Here is a 20,582-nt window from a genome sequence, read left to right as displayed (position 1 = left end):
TTTTTATTGTGGTAGGTAGAATATGCTTTTTAGTAACAAAATATGTCAACTGACAAAAAAGATCAAAGTAAACTCGAACTGATAACGACATACTGTGTTGAAATATTTACAAAAATCAGCGAATCTTGTTGTTCAAACAACCATAATGACACAGATACGGTCAGGCTTTTACGCACAGTACAAACACCCTTTCATTTGAACACTCACCGATTGAGAACATCCTAGGTGCCCTCCGTAAAGAGCGAACAATTTTCAAAGAATTTATTTTTGCGTGGTTTATCTTACCCCTGAGCCATCGTGAACCCGTGTGATCCAGTTTCCCTTTTTCACAATGTAGTCGTCAGTTAGTCATTTGAATGCGACTCGATGTGAGCTTATCTGCAAAAGCACGTTTTTATTCACGAAACAAACGGCTGTGGTTCACAAGAACTCTAGCGATGGCTTTTGACTGTTGAGAGGAACTGGCGATATGCATAAACCGTCGTCTGCTACGACCCTTGCGTGACCCTGCTTCCGGGATTTTCTTTTTTCAAACTTTCACAACTTCGAATTGTACTGATCTTGTCTTGATGAAAAAAGAAAGTTCTTTTATGATTAAAGAATGTTTGTGTAACAAGCTGTCAATTCAATTATTATCTAGATTTTAAAAGTTAGGTCTAGCGCAAAAACGCACCACGGTCCAAAAACATTCTGATAATCATCGATCCACGGCTATCGCCAGTTTACATCGATAGAATGAGACCCGAAGGGAAGTAACTCATTTTTGACCTGAGTTCAGGATGGGTCCAAAAATTGTCCGAGACAATCTGCAAAATTATTTCTTTAAAAATTGCTCGCTCTTTACGTAGGGCACCTAGGATGTTCCCGTTTGGTGAGCGTTCAAATGGAAGGGTGTCTGTACTGTGTGTAAAAGCCTGACAGTATCTGTGATGGTTTACGGGAGGCTTACTGTGCCTTTAAAAAAGGCAAATTTAACTGTCCAGCACTACTTCTTCAATCTCAAGTGATTAATTTAGACTCACTCGTTTAAGATCACTCGACCTTTTATTAAGGTAAAAATGTATTGTGTTTAAATTATCGGGTCCAAGGGAAATAATCTATGTAAATGTTGAGCAACCTGTCCATTACAGTTGCGTACCTTGTAAGCTTGATCCAGGGAAAGCACTCTGCTTGGCTTGGAGGATTAATTTTGGCTCAGAGATTATTGTAGCTGTAGCACTGAAGAATGACGAACGGTAAATGATCAACGTTAGCTGACCCAAAGACGAGTTACACTTACAAAGAGTAAGTTTCACTAAATCATCTGTGTCCTCTACATAATCAAGAAACGGTATTATAACCGTTATGCGCCTAACCGTTAAACATCAGCGTTGTAATCGAGCCGTATCGTATACAGTTTCTGGAGAAGGCTACTTCGATCAGTACTTCACTACTTGTACACCCGGAACAAGGTGAGACGAAAGACGGGACATTTTATCGATCGATCCGATGTGTGGTAAGGGTTTGGATACGGCGATTGTTTGAGAGGAAGGCTGCGATGTGGGAAAAAAAACCAAGTGGGGGAGGGGTGCGGGCGGGGATGGGGGGTGAGGGGGATCGAGGTATGGCAATTTTACGAGGGTAACAGAATAACCATAGGCATAGGTAGAAAAGGCCCTCTCTGGAGAGATTTATAGACAGCAACTTCCAAACGCGCTGACGCCTTTTTATCATGACCTAAGGTGTTACAATATGTGTATGGCAAAGCTGCTGCATGTTATTATAAGTGATATAAGGGTTCATTCATTGTGACTAGAGTGAAAATGCAATCTTTTTTGCACTTTCGTTTTAATGTGTGTGTGGGAAAGTTTCTAAATCAAAGACATTTTTCTTTAAACTTTTTTGGGGGAGTGTCACGTGATTTTACACTTGGGTACGCGCATGCATTCCCTGTATATTCAGGAAATTATTACAGGAATCGCACTTGCAGGAAATGCACTCACTTTGGGTCAAATTCTACCCCTTCTGCTTAATTATAACTATGACCCAACTGTTGCAATAGTGCAAATTTAACGGTACACTTGTCTCCGAAAAAAAACCAAAACTCGGAGAGAAAAAACCAAAACCTCATCAGAAATTAAGAAAATTCATCCTTAGATCATGTTTTGTTACATATTTGTTTTAAATCATAACTCATATCTGCGACTTTCACAGTTCACGGCTTTATTTTTGTGTTTGTGAGAGGATTAACGAAGGAGCGGAAGCACTAATCACATGCCGTCATCAATACTTGTGCTTTCGAGTAACAAGAGTTACCTCCCTTGCATTGAAATCGATGCATCGACTTTCTCAAAAATCCGGCTCTAAACACAAAAATAAGGGTGCAAATAGCATGAATCAGGCATGACTTCTAATAGGCATGTCAAAAACTTCAATTTGAAGTTAGATTTAGTCATTTTAGATGGGGTTTTCAGAGGTTTTCGGAGTCAAGTAGTACCCCAAATTTAATGGTTTTTTAAGATTTTAAACCAGAAGTCACCCTTAATTTTGGGGCAATTAAGTGACTCTTAAAAGCCTTACAAGAGTGATGTCCCTGCCGTTGCTATGGGTTTTGTGAGCTGTAAATATCAAATATTAGAATGTTTGCCTTATCACAACTAGTTAAATGGGTTTAGTAATATAGGGACCAACTTCAGTATTCAGTTACGTCCCTGATATATTCCAGCAGAAAAGACCTCACTTTTTTTTCTTTTTTTTTTTCCTGATGGTTTTAAACTCCTGTTTCCGGATTACACAATAAACATAAAAACATGATTATATAAACGAGAGGATAGCTGTTTCCTCTCTCAGTTAATACTGCTAATGTGACGTCGCCTCCCCTGCGACTATTGTAGTGGCGGGGAGGTCGACGGACAACGCAGATAGATCTTTTTATCCTATTTAAAATGAACAAATGCCGCATAGCAACTCATGCGTGCGTCAATGAAATGATGTATCCAAATGTTATTACCAATAGAAGATCAGTATTACGTTTTGCGCATGTTCTTTATATTTTTCTCACAATGTTGTCACTTTTAAACCTTCTAACAGGTGGTCCTGAATTTTATCTTTTTCTTAACGAAACTAAAATTGAATTAAAAATCCATGTTTTTAATGGTCCTTCCCCTAGGAAGTCAACGCATATAAAGGAAAAATTATTGATATTCCTCTTACAAGGATCTTAACTTATATTTCTCATTGCCCCACCCCCCTCCCTTATTCATGGAGAGCAGGGCCGGGGTCCTATCACGGTCGGGATTGCTTGGTCTTGCCCTTTTCTTTCCCTCCTTTTCTTCTTTTAGCGTATCATCAACTCATGTCCCTAAAAGGAAAATTTCCTGTGAGGACGTTAAGGACCCCCTTTTATCAACCTCACTCTGTAATGCTTTCAACAGGGACCATTAGCGCCTTGGACAGTGAACAGCCAGGGACCAGGTTTTTGCGTACTTCGACATGGAGGAAAGAGACACAGCTATTCTGTCAGACGTCAAGATAGAGATAGATGTTGCTGAAGAGATGCCACAGTGTCAGCATAGGACTGAACCACATCCGCAAGGTATGAATTTGAAAGAGACAACAGAATTAGATACAGACAAAGATTGCTAAACTCTGCTGAACTACTGCAACTTTTATGTCGTTTGAATTGTGCATTACACATTATCTGCCCTGCAGGAACACCTAAAAAATGTTTCACTCCATAAAATCCCGGAAGATTATTACATGTGTTCATCAAAGGAAAAGTTGAAGGTTTAGAGTCCTTTTTGACTCACCTGAGTAATTGGTGAGTATTAGGATTCATATGTGTCCAGTTGTACGGCCGGCCAGCCGTCCATGAACAAAAAACTTAACGTTGAGGTTATCTCGAATGTTTTTCAAGCTAAACCTCTGAAACTTTGAACACTTTTAGGGTTTGATCACAGGGGATAACCTGACATAAGCGGGGCGGAAGTTATTCGCGGGGCCTGACATGATTGAAGGCACGTTTTGTCAGTTTTGTTGGATTTAAGATAAGCTACTGATTCAGCGATGACTTAATTTGTTTCTCGATGCATAAAATGTCATAGAGCGATTGATATTTGTTCGTAAATTACCCTCAAAGCTGAAAATGTCGGCAATCGAGCGCCTGAAATGGCTGTTCGATGGGCTTCGGAAATAGAAATGTGCTTTATTTCACAAAATCAGCTCGTATTTGACATCGGTTTGGGATTCTAATAGATGATGGAGTCATTGACGATGCAAAGAAGTGCTATTTCGGGGGTAGAATATATCGACCGACCCTGTGGACGACAGGCGTTCAAATGTGAGAGATGAGCGTACGCGGGGCTGCCGACCGGGAATGAGACAGCAGATTCATAATTTCTTTTGATCAGTAACAAAAAAGGTTTTTGTACAATCACTTGTCTTTTAAAAACATGCAGATTCTGTTCATACACCATGATTCAGTTTGTACAAAATCACATGTTTCTGTTCGTACACATTTGTTTGATCAGGGAGAAACAGGCCCCTACTACAAGTTATGAGTGTTCCAGTGGTCGTCATAGAGCACAGAGTACGCCTACGAGTGATATTGGATCTATGTAAACCATAAGATGTATTGAATTTGCATCATCCAAAATCACGAACATATAACGCGTACAAACGGAAACAATTAGATGAAAGTGGTACGAACAGACACCTGTTTTTTGAGTCACTTGAGAAAAAGTGACTCTATGTAATCGGTCAGTGTTAGTCTGTCCGGCCGGCCGGCCGGCCGGCCGTCCGTAGACACCACCTTAACGTTGGACTTTTCTCGGAAACTATCAAAGCGATCGGGCTCATATTTTGTTTAGTCGTGACCTCCAATGACCTCTACACTTTAACGATGGTTTCGTTGACCTTTGACCTTTTTCAAGGTCACAGGTCAGCGTCAAAGGAAAAATTAGACATTTTATATCTTTGACAAAGTTCATCGGATGTGATTGAAACTTTGTAGGATTATTCTTTACATCAAAGTATTTACATCTGTAGCCTTTTACGAACGTTATCAGAAAAACAAGGGAGATAACTAGCCTTTTCTGTTCGGCAACACACAACTTAACGTTGGGCTTTTCTCGGAAACTATAAAAGTGACCGGGCTCAAATTTTATGTGAACGTGACTCATTGTGTTGTGAATAGCAATTTCTTCCTGTCCATCTGATGCCTCATATAATATTCAGAACTGCGAAAGTGACTCGATCGAGCGTTTGCTCTTCTTGTTTATCAAAACTGTTTGATGCAAGTCCTTCCAAAATACAAGCAACAAGTAACTTGTCCCACCCGTGAGAGTAAAACTCTCGACCATTGTTACAGTACTATTCCAGGCGCCTATCGCTCCACTGCACGTGCGCCTTTGGGTCGCTCAGACCACAACGTAGTGTTCCTTCTCCCTACATACAAACAGAAGCTAAAGACAGTGAAACCTGTCAAGAAGTCTGTGAAGAAGTGGACATCTGATGCGGTTGAGTCCCTTAAAGGTTGCTTCGACTGTACGGACTGGTCTGTGTTTAAAGAAGCCTGTTCTGATCTCGACGAATATACAGACACTGTAACCTCCTACATCAGTTTTTGTGAAGAATTGTGCATTCCTACTAAATCTGTTACAGTGTATGGTAACGCAAAGCCCTGGTTTTCTAAAGACATTGACAATAAGCTGCGCATTAGAGACGAGGCTTATGGAGGTGATAAACTGCCTTTCAAGAAAGCAAAATATGAGGCGGACAAGGCAATCAGGAAATCAAAGCGACAGTACGGCAAGAAGCTTGAGCTGAAGTTCTCGGCAAATAACACCCGGGAAGTCTGGCAAGGGCTTCAAGCTATCACGCAATATAAGCAGAAACCGACGACCCGCCCGGACGACCCCTCTCTCCCCGATAAGCTAAATAACTTTTACGCAAGGTTCGACAGGCTGAACACCAACCCAGTTCCTGACTCGCTGGTCAGATCGGATGCTACTCACCCTCCACCGTTTGTTGTGGTAGAACCGGAAGTGCGATCTCTTTTTAAGAAGCAAAACGCGAGGAAGGCAGCTGGCCCCGACAATGTCTCTACAGCAACTCTAAAGAACTGTGTTGATCAGCTTGCCCCAGTTTTTGAGTCACTTGAGAAAAAGTGACTCTATGTAATCGGTCAGTGTTAGTCTGTCCGGCCGGCCGTCCGGCCGGCCGGCCGTCCGTAGACACCACCTTAACGTTGGACTTTTCTCGGAAACTATCAAAGCGATCCGGCTCATATTTTGTTTAGTCGTGACCTCCAATGACCTCTACACTTTAACGATGGTTTCGTTGACCTTTGACCTTTTTCAAGGTCACAGGTCAGCGTCAAAGGAAAAATTAGACATTTTATATCTTTGACAAAGTTCATCGGATGTGATTGAAACTTTGTAGGATTATTCTTTACATCAAAGTATTTACATCTGTAGCCTTTTACGAACGTTATCAGAAAAACAAGGGAGATAACTAGCCTTTTCTGTTCGGCAACACACAACTTAACGTTGGGCTTTTCTCGGAAACTATAAAAGTGACCGGGCTCAAATTTTATGTGAACGTGACTCCCAGTGACCTCTACACTTTGACGTCTGCTTTGGTGACCTTTGACCTTTTTCAAGGTCACAGGTATGTCTTGAAGGAAAAAAATTGAAATATCATATCTCTGAAACTATTCATCGGATTTGATTCAAACTTTATAGGATTATTCTTTACATCAAATTATTTACATCTGTATTGTGTTGTGAATAGCAATTTCTTCCTGTCCATCTGATGCCTCATATAATATTCAGAACTGCGAAAGTGACTCGATCGAGCGTTTGCTCTTCTTGTTACTGAGATTTTTAACGACTCTTTACAACAGTGCAAAGTCCCAACCTGTTTTAAATTGTCCACCATCATTCCTGTTCCAAAGAAGAGTACGGTGTCATCGTTGAACGATTACAGACCCGTTGCTCTGACGTCAGTGGTGATGAAAGCCTTTGAACGGTTTGTACTGAAGTACATTAAGACAGCTACCGACCATGTATTAGACCCGCTACAATTTGCTTATCGGACCAATAGATCTGTGGACGACGCAGTAGCTTTAGCATTGCACTCAGTCCTTCAGCACCTTGAATCTGCCAACTCGTATGCCCGCGCATACTTTTTCTGGACTTCAGCTCTGCATTCAACACCATTGTGCCATACCAGCTGTTTGAAAAGTTGCAAAAACTCAAGGTTCCTGATACATTGTGTAAATGGACACTAGACTTTCTGTTAAATAGAACTCAGGTTGTCAAGATATATAACATGTTCTCTGCCCCACTCACACTGAACACAGGTGCTCCACAAGGCTGCGTGCTGTCACCTCTTTTGTTCTCCCTTTTTACTAATGACTGCGTTTCAAACCATGATTCTGTCTTATTTTTAAAGTTTTCTGATGACACAACTATTGAGGGACTAATTCGCAACTCTGACGAGTCTGCTTATAGAGAAGAGATTAGGGCTATGGTCGACTGGTGCGATGCTCACAACCTACAACTTAATGTTCAAAAGACTAAAGAAATGATTGTAGATTTCAGGAAAAAAAAGACCCCTCTGACTCCTCTATCAATCAAAAATCAAAATGTCGACACTGTCGAACACTTCAAATTTCTGGGCACCACTCTTTCTAATACCCTCACGTGGGAGCTAAACTCAAATCAAATAATCAAAAAGGCCCAGCAGCGCATTTACTTTCTACGCCAGTTAAAAAAATTCGGCTTGAAGCAAGAAATCTTAATCCAGTTCTAAGGGCTACGATTGAAAGCATCTTGTCTTTTTCCATCACTGTCTGGTTCAGTAGGGCTACTGAGGCAGAGCAGATCAACCTAAGCAGAGTTGTATGAACAGCTTCCAAGATTGTGGGTTGTGAGCTTCCCTCCATTGCCTCCATATACACATCCCGAAGCGCTCAGAAGGTCAAAAAGATTCTGGCAGACAACTCGCACCCTGCTTACAAGTTGTTCCGGCCCCTACCCTCGGGCAGGCGTTTTCGCTCGATCAGGACAAGCACCACGCGTTTCAGAGACAGTTTTTTATCCAAGTGCAGTGCGTGTCCTGGCTCCTTAAGTCCTCTAACTGCCGTTCTTAGTTAAAATTGAGCTCTTACTCAAGTGTAGTATTGTAATAAATGTTTTGGTTTTAAAATTATTAAAGATGTGTGATTTTAGTTATTGTCGTCATAACTGATGTCTGATACATATATAATTCTTACTGATACTTCTATACTGTTTATTTTACGCATATGTACAATTGATGGTTAAACACGTTTTGTTAAGGAGGAGCATGCTTGTGCTTGTGTGCTGTTGTGGGTTTTGTGTGGGGAATGTATGCGGGCGTGCGTGAGCGTGTGTGTGACTGAGATTGCAAGCGATGTTTGGAAGGGCGTGTATGGATTGATTGATTGTACTCTGGCCAAAACATGTCCCTAGTGTACTGCACATGGTTGAAATAAAGTCTTATGTCTTATGTCTTAATACATCTTATGGTTCACATAGGTCCAACATCACTCGTAGGCGTACTCTGTGCTACATGACGACCATTGGAACACACATAACTTGAAGTGGGGGCCTGTTTCTGCCAGATCTTACAAATGTGTACGAACGGAATCAATTTTCGTACGAACAAAAACATGCACTTTTGTACGAACGAAATCATGGCGTACGAACGGAATCTGCATGTTTTCAAAAGACAAGTGATTGTATAAAAGCCATGGGTTTCTATAAGACTTCTGTTCAAGCAAAGTTTCGTAACATACAGTGTATGTATTTATGAACTGAATCGAGACCTAGACACAAAGACAAGAACATTAATTTATCTACACAAAGTAATTTAATGTGCCAATATAGTTGTGGGGTATTATCAAATAAATCGATGCAGGTTCATCAAAATTAAAGTACAGTCTCCTAGTAAAAAATAAAGGGGTGTCTTAAAAAGTATATATATACTGCATCATCTTTAACAATCCACTTGTTTAGAACTAGGCTTTGTTACTGTCTTATTCATTTTTGGAATTCCGGCACGCAAAACATATTACGTCATGTATAATTACGTCATAGACAGACATTGCGTCAAAGGATATTTGTAAACATCGTGCGAGCTAATTATAGAACACCCTGACGGAGGCCACGAGGCCGAAATATTGGTGAAAACGTGAAGGCTTGTTTTGGTTATTTTTTCCATATTTGTTTATATATCATATATATCTATATATATATACGACTTGTGTCTGCCTGTGTGTGTGTCCGCGATGCCAAGCCAAAGTTCTCGATCAATCTTTTTCAAATTTGGAGGCCATATTCAGCTACATCCCGGACACAACCTCATCGATGAGATATTTCAACACGTGCTCTCAGCGCGCAGCGCTGAACCGATTTTGGTTTTTCTCTGGATCCATTTCCAGTAACTCTTCCTTATCTTCTCCACTGTTTTCAGCGTTTACCTCCCTTCCTTCGTGTGGCGTCAATCCATATTCCCGTTTCTATTTTTAGAAGGTCACTGTCGACAACGCTCAATCCATATTCCCGTTATACTATTTTTAGAAGGTCACTACTCTTCTCCAGTGTTTTGCGCGTTTATCTCCCTTCCTTCGTGTGGTGCGCCGGCAAAGCCGGGTCCCCGGCGCAGCCGGGTATTCGGCTTGACTTTTTCACGGCGCAGCCGTACCCGGCGAAGCGGGTATTCATCTAGTATATATATATACGACTAGTGTCTGTCTGTCTGTCTGTTCACGATGCACGGCCAAAGTTCTCGGTGGATCTTTTTCAAATTTGGACACCGTATTCAGCTACACCCCGGACACAACCTCATCGATGAGATATTTCAAAACGTTCTCTCAGCGCGCAGCACTGTGCGCGCTGAACCGATTTTGTTTTTTTTGGTCTGGATCCACTACCAGTAACTCGGATCTTCCTTATCTTCTCCAGTGTTTTCAGCCGCGATTATCTCCCTTCCTCCGTGTGGCGTCAATCCATATTCCCGTTACTATGTTACTATTTTTAGAAGGTCACTGCACGTTACTATTTTTAGAAGGTCTCCAGTGTTTTGCGCGTTTATCTCCTTTCCTTCGTGCGCCGGCAAAGCCGGCGTACACCCGGGTCCCAGGCGCAGCCTGGTATTCACAGACACTAGTCGTATATATATACCGTAAAATCCCTAGCATAAGCCCACCCCCCCCTGTGCACAGATTTAGGGAAAAATTGGGGGGTGGGCGTTTGCTAGGGATAGACCCCTTTGCACAAAGTAAGTTTTGTGCTCAACCGTGTAATTGAGTGAATACAAACCCCGAAAGCATGTAAGTTAGGTCGTGTGAGTAGAAGTGAAGGAAAAAAGAAAGAAAAAGGACTTTGAGGCAAAGAAGGCCAACCATGAGAGAGAGAGAGAGAGAGAGAGAGAGAGAGAGAGAGAGAGAAGGACTGGCTCTTCTGAAAACAACCCGAGCATAGTCATTCATATAAATTTATAAAGTAAAAAGAAAATCGCCAGACCTTTGCAAGGACAAACAATAACAACACAATTCCGGGAAAAAGAAACTTGATGAAATGTCGAAATGTCAACACCAATGAAGCCCTTTCTTTCTGTACAGGGAAGAAATTACACGGTCGTCTTTGGAAATGAAACGTTAACTGAACTTGGATTTTGTCTTCAAAAGGCCCAATCTTTCTGAGAAAGAAAAACCCACAAACTTAGGAAAAAAAAGAGAAGAGAAACTCGAAAAAACATGAACGATGGATGGGAGTGAGGAGAGGGGACAAAGAATAAGAAAAAAGGAAAGAAACACGAAAAGGTAAAGAAGGGGAAAAAGATGACTTTTAGAACAGTCTGCACAAATCCTAGTGAAAGTGAGCCTATAGTCTCTTTGAAAAAAGCAGGGTGGGCGTTTGCTAGGTAGTTACCCCTGTGCACAACTTTTGGCCCAAAGTGGGGGGTGGGCGTTTGCTAGATGGTGGGCTTATGCTAGGGATTTTACGGTATAGATATATGACTTAAAGTGCCAAAAGGTGCGTACGAAAAGCGGACAAAGGGGCTAAAAAATAAAAGTTGACAAACAAGACTGATATTGTGATTTTTGCTAAGACAACAGATGTTGGAACCCAATTATGAACAAAATAGACACATGCACTCAAATTATTTCACTAATAACGGGAATTTTGTTCGTTATATTATTTAAAATGGCTCTGAGACGTAGCATTCAGGTTATCTCGCACGTTTCTGAAGCTAGGGCTTTGAAACTTGGCACACTTCCAATGTTTAATGAACCCCTTGTGTGGCGCAAGTCGCAATAAACCTCATCAAATTCAAAGGTCACAATAAGGTTAAAGTTGCTTTCCAAATTGGAACATTTTCGTTGTCATATGTTTTAAAGCTAGAAACATTACACTTTAGCTAACTTTACATACTTTTAGAATGTTGATGACATTTAAAAAGAAAGTGACCTGGTTTAATCTTTGTCAATTTCAAGGTCATAGCGGGGTCACGTTTGGTCCAAAATTTGGAAAGTTTTCATTTCGTCAATGCAGGAGCTGTGAAAATACACACATTTCTAGAGTATGTTGTCCTTCTCATTGTCTAGTCTTCGTAAAGTCTTGTTGAAAACGCCAAGCATCAAGGTTACAGCGGGGTCTTGTTGAGGTAAAAAATATAAGTGTGTCATTGAGGTTATCTCGCATGTTTTTGAAGCTAGAGCGTTGAAACTTGGCACACTACCAAAGTTTGATGACCCCCAGGTATATTGCAAGTCACATCAAACCTCCTCAACCTTCAAGGCCACAGCAAGATTAAAGTTTCTTTCCAACCTGGTCGATTGTCATAGTCTTGCATGTTTTACACACTTTCAGGATTTGATAAAATCTTTAAAAAAAAAGTGACCTCCTGGTTAATGTTTGCCAAATTTCACAGTCACAGCAGTGTCCCCATCTGGCTCAAAATGGGAAAATTGTCAAATTCTTCCCATGCGTTTTATAGTGTATGATGTTCTCCACGCACGGTGAAAGTCTGGTTGATACAGTCAAACGTCAAGGTCACAGCGGGATTGCATTGAGGTCCATAATATAAATTTGTCACTTTCACTAATGCCTTCTAGAAATACCTCTGAAACGTCACAGGCTCCAAAGGTTTGATGCTGTTTGGTTTATGATAAAAGTGATGCCAATTTTCATGATACGTGAAGCTTTCAGAGGGGTCAATTTGGAGTCACACAAACAGAGAAAATGTTTATGCGACTCACTTTTTGCCATAAGGAATATGAATAAGAAAAAAACTATCTGCTTCTCTAGCTCACTTGACATTAAAGAAAGTTACGATTTGATAATTGTTGATCCGAACTCAAACCTGTTGTGACCTAGTAATATAACCAGGATCAACAAGACAAGATTTCGATGTCCAGAAGTTGTCAAACCTCGAAACAGTTGGAAGTATCCAAGATTTAAGCACCATACACTTTTCAAACAATATTTTTTGCTTTGCTACAAAACATTGACCACACTGTGACCTTGAAACTTGAAACAGATCAACTAGACTTTGGTTTTGGTATGAAAAGAAGTTTAATAAAGTTACATTTTTACATGTTTTACCCAAACCATACCCCCACTAACACTTTGAAATTTGACTAAGGTCGACCAGACTTGGTTCATGTTTGAAGGTCATTGAATTCTATATAGAAGCGGGTGAGATGTCATTGGTCTAGCTTTTAAAACCTTCAAGAAATTAATAATTTTCCATATTTTGATTCAAACATCACTCCGTTGTGTTTAAAGTGTAAACTCTAGTTTTAAAAATGTTAAAAAAATTGATAATTTTCCATTTTAAGATCCCAAATTGACCCTGTTGCGACCCTGAAATTTGACTTTGGTCAACCAGACTTGGGTCATGTTTGGAAGAGCTCAAGCTCTAGATCTACAAAGATGCACATGTGTTTAAGTTCTAGCCTCAGAAAGATAAATACGAGCTAGTGGCTATAACGTAGCCACGTTTTGAAGCTTAAATGGAATCAACTTTCTGGCCTGCACTCGACCCCGTAGCTGTGACTTTGTTATTGAGTATTATCACCCATACTGTAGTCACGTATAAAGGTCATCGATGAAGTTTCAACTCTCTAGCTTACAATAAGTTTGATAATTTCATAACTTCGCATTATTTGTGTTTAAACTTGACCCTGCTGTGACCTTGAAATTTGACGAGGAACATTTGAAGAATCATTAAGCAAAAGCGTTGTGTGAAGTGCCAAGGCTATTGCTTTAAAGGCAATGCAGAAAATCATTTGTTATCCTTGTTAACGACCGAGTTGTGACCTTGAAATTTGACAAGGGTCAATTATACTTCTGCCATGCCTGAAGGCTGGCTTTTTAGCACCCAACTTGTGTGAATTTTCAAAGTTCTAGATGTAAAAATGTTCAATAAATTAATAATTTTCCATTTTGATTATCCCAACTCGACCCTGTTGCGACCTTGAAATTTTACAAGACTCAACTTGAGCTTTAATTTCTATCTCGGAGAATTATCAAGCAAATGTGTTATACCAAGTTAAATTTCTCCAGCTTCAAAAGCAATGCCACCCATACGCAACCCACCTGTGATCTTAAATTTTACAAGGGTTAACCAGACTTCTGACTTGTCAGAAGGCTATTTAGCCCCGAATATGCGTGAAGATTCAAAGTTCTAGCTTCACAAGTGTCTGAGAAAAAATGCCGTTTTTTACATGCAGGAGAACCAGTCGGGACCTTGAATTTTTTTGAGGATCGACTTGATCTTCTCCATGTCGAAGGATAATTGATCGATTGCGTTGTACAGTCGACTCGGGTTAATCGGCCACTTTTGGGACTGACTGAACTATGGCTGATTATCCGAAGTGGCCGATTAACCGAACATTTTAACACATAACTACGTATGAAGAAAAGATTCGGTCCCAGGGAAAATTGGCCGATTATCCGGAATTGGCCGATTATCCGGATGGCCGATTAACCGGAATTGACTGCATGAAGTTTCAAGGTTCTAACTTTAGAAATAAAGCAGAAATGGATAACAGTCTGTTTTTTTAACCCATGCGTGACACGGCTGTGACCTTGAGATTTGACAAGGGTTAACCAGACTTTCACCGTGTCAAAACGTTGTTAAGCCCTGAATGTGTGTTACTTTTCAAGTTTCTAGCTTACCACTAAGCTGTGAAAAAGATTATTGTCTGTTTGTTTGTTTTTTACCCGTACGAGACCCCGCTGTGACCTTCACATTTGACAAGGATCTTTCTGAATTTCTTTGTGTCGGAGAATCATTGAGCTACGGCGTTTTGTGATGTTCGAAGGCTCTCCCATTAAAAACAACGGAAAAAAGTAATAATTAAAATTGTTTAAAGTTATTGGCCCATACGTGACCTTGAGATAAGACAAAGGTCAACCGGACTTCCACCGTGTGTGGAGGCTATTAAGCCCGAAAGTGTGTGAACTTTAGGGTTCTTGCTTTGAATAATTCAGAGGAAAAGGTTATTTTCCGTGGGTATTTTTTACCCACACAAGACCTTGTTATGACCTTCAAATTTCTCAAAGATCAACCTAAAAGTTTCCTTGTTGAATAATCATTAAGTAAAAGCGTTGTTTGAAATTTCAAGGTTCTAGCTTCAAAAATCTCTGAAAAAATATTTTTCTTCCGTTTTCTTTTCCTTTTTGAGAATGTGTTGCACACAAGACATCACGACAAACGCTCGTGTTATCATTTTTTTGCTTTAAGGTCGACTTGCGTACTCGCTCTTTCGCTAATCTCAATTAAAATTCATCTTGGAAGTTCGGTTTTATTATGCTTATAATTAAGAAGCTTAAACTAAGACAACAAATAGTTAGTTTTCCCATTAAACTCGATAAGGTAGTGACATTTTATGTTGAACGCAAGATTATGTCGCACGCAAGATCTCAAAAGATGTTGACGACATAATTTCAACACTTGCTGGCGCATTCGTGGTTCGTGATTTCTTCACAAATTTTGAACACAGAATGTGTCACGTGGTTCCCTAGATGAAGTAGATCCTTGTACATGTAAATTTTGTTTTTAACATAAAATAACCGTTAATTACCGAACATTATGTCGCACGCAAGATATGACGACATTTTCAGGTCGTTTTCAAAAATGCTGTTTAAAAGTTCTGCAGTCTTTGCTGGATTTCTTAAAAGACAGCAGTTTGATACACCGTTATCGCTTGACGTGTCGACGTCAATTCCAGAGTTTAAAAAAAAAGAGCTTTAGTAAATATCTGCGATTTAAAAAATGTATGCCGTGATGACGACACATCTTGCATGCGACACATTAAAATTCGGTTATCGAAAAAAAATTCTGTCAAGATTTAGATTTGACGTTTGGTTTCGTCTGTTAAGCGATGTTTAAGGCTTTTAATCAAACTAAATGCAAGGCATTTGTGCTTCTTGATATTTTTCTGTGGCATATTCAAAACACGAGGTATCACGATGTCCGTTTTCAGATGGCCGGTTTTTGCGTTATTTTTGACTTTTAACAAAGATAACTTCAAAACCGTTCAAGTCAGACACACGAAATTATGTCCACTATATCTTCGCACATTCATCCACACACACACCAATTTTCAGCAGACACACGTTTTTAGAAACATTTTTATTGTAAAAAACAAGCCGTCTTCTGTTCTGTGAGCACATTTTGGCAATTACTTATTAAAACCAAAGCAAAAGAAAAATTGATAGTTCACTGTCATACTAAAAGTTGATCATAATCAGGATTGTATTCATGGATGGGTCTTGCCTGTTTTTTGTTTTCTATCCAGTGCCAGTCAAGGAAGCTGTGGCGACAGAGGGTACAGCTACAATGCATGCAGTGCAGACAATGGAAGGACAAGCTGCAGTCAACATTCAGTGTGGTCTCTGGCTGAAACAAGAGACTGAGACTTTAGAAACACAAGCTGCATTTAACAATCACAGCGATATCTGTCTAGAACAGAGTGTTGCAGTCAATGCTAACGTTGATGTGTGGGTAAAACAAGAAATAGAACCACTAGAAATACAACATGCAGTCAACCATCACAGTGACACGTGGGTGAAACAAGAGGCTGGGACACCCAAAACACAAGCTGCATTCAACAATCACAGCGATGTCTGTCTAGAACAGAGTGTTGCCGTCAATGCTAACGGTGATGTGTGGATAAAACAAGAGGTAGAACCACCAGAAATACAACCTGCAGTCAACACTCACAGGTGGGTGAAACAAGAGGCTGGGACACCCACAACACAAGCTGCATTCAACAATCACAGTGATGTCTGTCTAGAACAGAGTGTTGCAGTCAATGCAAACGGTAAATGTGTGATAGAACCACCAGAAATACAACCTGCAGTCAACACTCACAGTGACATTTGGGTGAAACAAGGTGCTGGGACATCAAAAACACAAACTGTTGTCAAAACAGTCGGTGTAATGTGGCTGGGACAAGAGTGTGATGCTAGGTTCACAAAGTCAACGTCTACACGAGAGAAGAAGCATGTGTGCACAGTGTGTGGTCATAGATTCATAAAGTCTGGATGCTTGAAAAAGCACATCTTAACACATACAGGAGAGAAGCCACACGCATGTACACTGTGTAGTGCAAGGTTTGCACGTTCTAGCGATTTGAAGCGGCACATGTTAACACATACAGGAGTGAAAAACTATGCATGTACAGAGTGTGATGGTAGTTTTACAAATTCTAGGTATTTGAAGCGGCACATGTTAACACATGCAGGAGTGAAAAAGTATGCATGTACAGAGTGCGATGCTAGGTTTACATGGTCTAGTTCTTTGAAGCGGCACATGTTAACACATACAGGAGTGAAAAACTATGCATGTACAGAGTGCGATGCTAGGTTCACCCAATCTGGTACTTTAAAGCAACACATGTCAACACATACAGGAGTCAAAAAGTATGCATGTACAGTGTGTGATGTTGGGTTTGCACGGTCTGGACATTTGATGGATCACATGTTAACTCACACAGGAGTGAAAAAGTATGCATGTACAGAGTGTGATAGTAGTTTTACACATTCTAGGGGTTTGAAGCGGCACATGTTAACACATACAGGAGTGAAAAACTATGCATGTACAGAGTGCGATGCTAGGTTCACCCTATCTGGTACTTTAAAGCAACACATGTTAACACATTCACGGGTCAAAAAGTATGCATGTACAGAGTGTGATGCTAGGTTTGCACGGTCTGGACATTTGATGGATCACATGTTAACTCACACAGGAGTGAAAAAGTATGCTTGTTCAGAGTGTGATGGTAGTTTTACAAATTCTAGGAATTTGAAGCGGCACATGTTAACACATGCAGGAGTGAAAAACTATGCATGTACAGAGTGCGATGCTAGGTTTACATGGTCTAGTTCTTTGAAGCAACACATGTTAAAACATACATGAGTAAAAAGGTATGCATGTACAGAGTGTGATGCTAGGTTTGCACGGTCTGGACATGTGAAGGAACACATGTTAACTCACACAGGAGTACAGAGTGTATTGCCAGGTGTACACACTCTAGTACTTTGAAGCAACACATGTCAACTCACACAGGAGTTAAAACTGCATGTACAGAGTGTGATGCTAGGTTCACCTGTTCTGGGACCGCAACACGGTGGCCTAGTGGTAAGGCGTCCGCCCAGTGAGCGGGAGGTCGTGGGTTCGAACCCCGGCCGGGTCATACCTAAGACTTTAAAATTGACAATCTAGTGGCTGCTCCGCCTGGCGTCTGGCATTATGGGGTTAGTGCTGGGACTGGTTGGTCCGGTGTCAGAATAATGTGACTGGGTGAGACATGAAGCCTGTGCTGCGACTTCTGTCTTGTGTGTGGCGCACGTTAAATGTCAAAGCAGCACCGCCCTGATATGGCCCTTCGTGGTCCGCTGGGCGTTAAGCAAACAAACAAACCTGTTCTGGGCCCGTATTCTTGAAAAAGGTGCAACATTGTGTCCTTTAAAGTCAAACTGTCGTTTAACTACCACCCAGAATATACTCAATTTTTGTAAAGATTTTAGTCAAGCAGTATGTTAAGTCCTTTGTACTGGAAACTTGCATTCTCCCAGTAAGGTAATATATTGTACTACGTTGCAAGCCCCTGGAGCAAATTTTTGATTAGTGCTTTTGTGAACAAGAAACAATTGACAAGTGGCTCTATCCCATCTTCCCCCTTCCCCCGTCGCGATATAACCTTCGTGGTTGAAAACGACGTTAAACACCAAATAAAGAAAGAACAAGTCGCATAAGGCGAAATTACTACATTTAGTCAAGCTGTGGAACTCACAGAATGAAACTGAACGCACTGCATTTTTTCACAATGACCATAGTCCGCCGCTCGTGCAAAACGCAGTGAAACTGACGAGACTGTTTAGCGCGGAAGTGGTTTCGCTGTGCTGCATAGCACGCTTTTCTGTACCTCTCTTCGTTTTAACTTTCTGAGTGTGTTTTTAATCCAAACATATCATATCTATATGTTTTTTGGAATCAGGAACCGACAAGGAATAAGATGAAATTGTTTTTAAATCGATTGTTTGTTTGTTTGTTTGTTTATTTGTTGCTTAACGTCCAGCCGACTACGCAGAGCCATATCAGGACGAGGAAGGGGGGGATGAAGGGGGCCACTTGTCAAGCGATTCCTGTTTACAAATGCACTAACCCATTACTTGTGTCCCAGCAGGCTTTAGTAAAACTAAATTAATACTTACTGGAAGATTACCAGTTTCCAGTATGTTAAAATAGGCTTAACCTATCTACTGCTGGACTTACATCAGAACACTAATTTAAATCGATTTCGGAAATTTGATTTTGATCAAAATTTTTATATTTTTAATTTTGAGAGCTTGTTTTTAATCCGAATATAACATATTTATATGTTTTTGGAATCAGAAAATAATGAAAAATAAGATGAACGTAAATTTGGATCGTTTTATAAAAAAAATTTAATTACAATTTTCAGATTTTTAATGACCAAAGTCATTAATTAATTTTTAAGCCACCAAGCTGTCAATGAAATTTGATTGAAAAATGAGGGTGTGACAGTGCCGCCTCAACTTTTACAAAAAAGCCGGATATGACGTCATCAAAGACATTTATCGAAAAAATGAAAAAAAACGTCCGGGGATATCATACCCATGAACTCTCATGTCAAATTTCATAAAGATCGGTTCAGTAGTTTACTCTGAATTGCTCTACACACACACGCTCACACACACACACACACACAGACACACATACACCACGACCATTTTGTAAAAAAAAAAAAATAACGATCTAGTGCTACAGATGCATCTTGTGACTGCGGATTTCCGTCCAAAACTGTAAAACACTTCCTATTAAATTGTCCAAATTATCGCGAAGCACGTCAAGAAACCATACATACTCTCCCTAACCACAGTATTCACCTCCCATACCTTCTAAATGGGGACAGACAGTATTCTCTAGATTTGAACAGGAAACATAGTACACTCGTTCATTGAACGTTCAGGCCGCTTTGGGCAAACCAGAATCAATGCTCCACAAACCGGACAACAACTTTAATTTCTGCACAACTCTTACCCATCCCTCTTCTTTTTATTCCTTTTCTTCCCCTCCTTCCTTCCCCTCCTTCCTTCCCCTTACTGTCTTTCTTTATAATGATTATGCAAAGGTTATTATGTTATTAATAGATTTAGTTTATTTAGACAAATTGTTCAGCCGTTACCGCCTTACGTTGTAATATCCATGCAGGAACACCACTTTAAGCTTCTAGCTTGTTGCTGTTACCTGTGTCTTTTGTATACATGTCATGATTGTAACATTTGTTGAAATAAACTTATGTTTAAACCAAAGATGAAGCTTTCGTTTCTTCTTTTTCCTCCCAGTCAAAAATGTATTGCGATTCTCTAGCCACTCTAGAAACCTTTTTCTGTCCAATCCTCGAAACATGTCTAAGGAAAGGAAACAATTGAAAAACAACAATAACAGCAGACTGAATAATCTTTATTTATTTTCCTTGTCTACTCCACTGGTCGAAAATGGGGGGTGGGCGTTTACTAGGTACTATACCATGTACACCTGCATGCAACTGAGGTTTAAAAAAAAAATTAAAAATGTCTCCCCATGTTTTTATTTCATTCAGTTTGTTTGGGTTGTTGCTATTGACTTTGAAACTGACACGCCGGCGAAAACGCCGGTAACGCCTGCGCAGAGAAGAGCAAGCATCGGGAATCTTCAATTCTAAAAATAACAAACACTTGTAGCTGCCGACCTTCCGCTAGACACACATGAATACCGGGGAAAAATATATAATTACTGGGCAGTACAAATAAATATTGGGCGGTAGTTAACGACAGTTTGACTTTGAAGGACACAATGTTGCAGCTTTTTAGCCAGCGTGTCAGTTTCAAAGTCAATAGCAACTACCCAAACAAACTGAATGAAATAAAAACACGGGGAGACACTTTTTATTTATTTTTTTTTATTTTTTTTATTTTTTAATCTCAGTTGCATGCAGGTGGCTGCTACCGCATTTTCGTTTTTTTGTCTTCTCTCTCACCTTTGTTTTTTGAAGC

At 40.2% G+C, this 20,582-nt stretch overlaps 1 long non-coding RNA gene across 1 annotated transcript; it reads left to right on the top strand.

The window, feature by feature from the left end:
* Positions 1-1,113: 1,113 nt before the first annotated feature.
* On the top strand, positions 1,114-19,859 carry LOC138976086 (uncharacterized). Its single transcript, XR_011458868.1, has 3 exons — positions 1,114-1,451; positions 3,414-3,574; positions 15,818-19,859. It is a non-coding gene; the product is annotated as an uncharacterized lncRNA (long non-coding RNA).
* Positions 19,860-20,582: the final 723 nt, after the last annotated feature.

The sequence above is a fragment of the Littorina saxatilis genome, linkage group LG9 (assembly GCF_037325665.1).
Source record: "Littorina saxatilis isolate snail1 linkage group LG9, US_GU_Lsax_2.0, whole genome shotgun sequence".
NCBI classification, from domain to species: domain Eukaryota; kingdom Metazoa; phylum Mollusca; class Gastropoda; order Littorinimorpha; family Littorinidae; genus Littorina; species Littorina saxatilis.
Note: the sequence above shows the minus strand (reverse complement) of the source record. Positions and strands in the feature narration are given on the sequence as shown.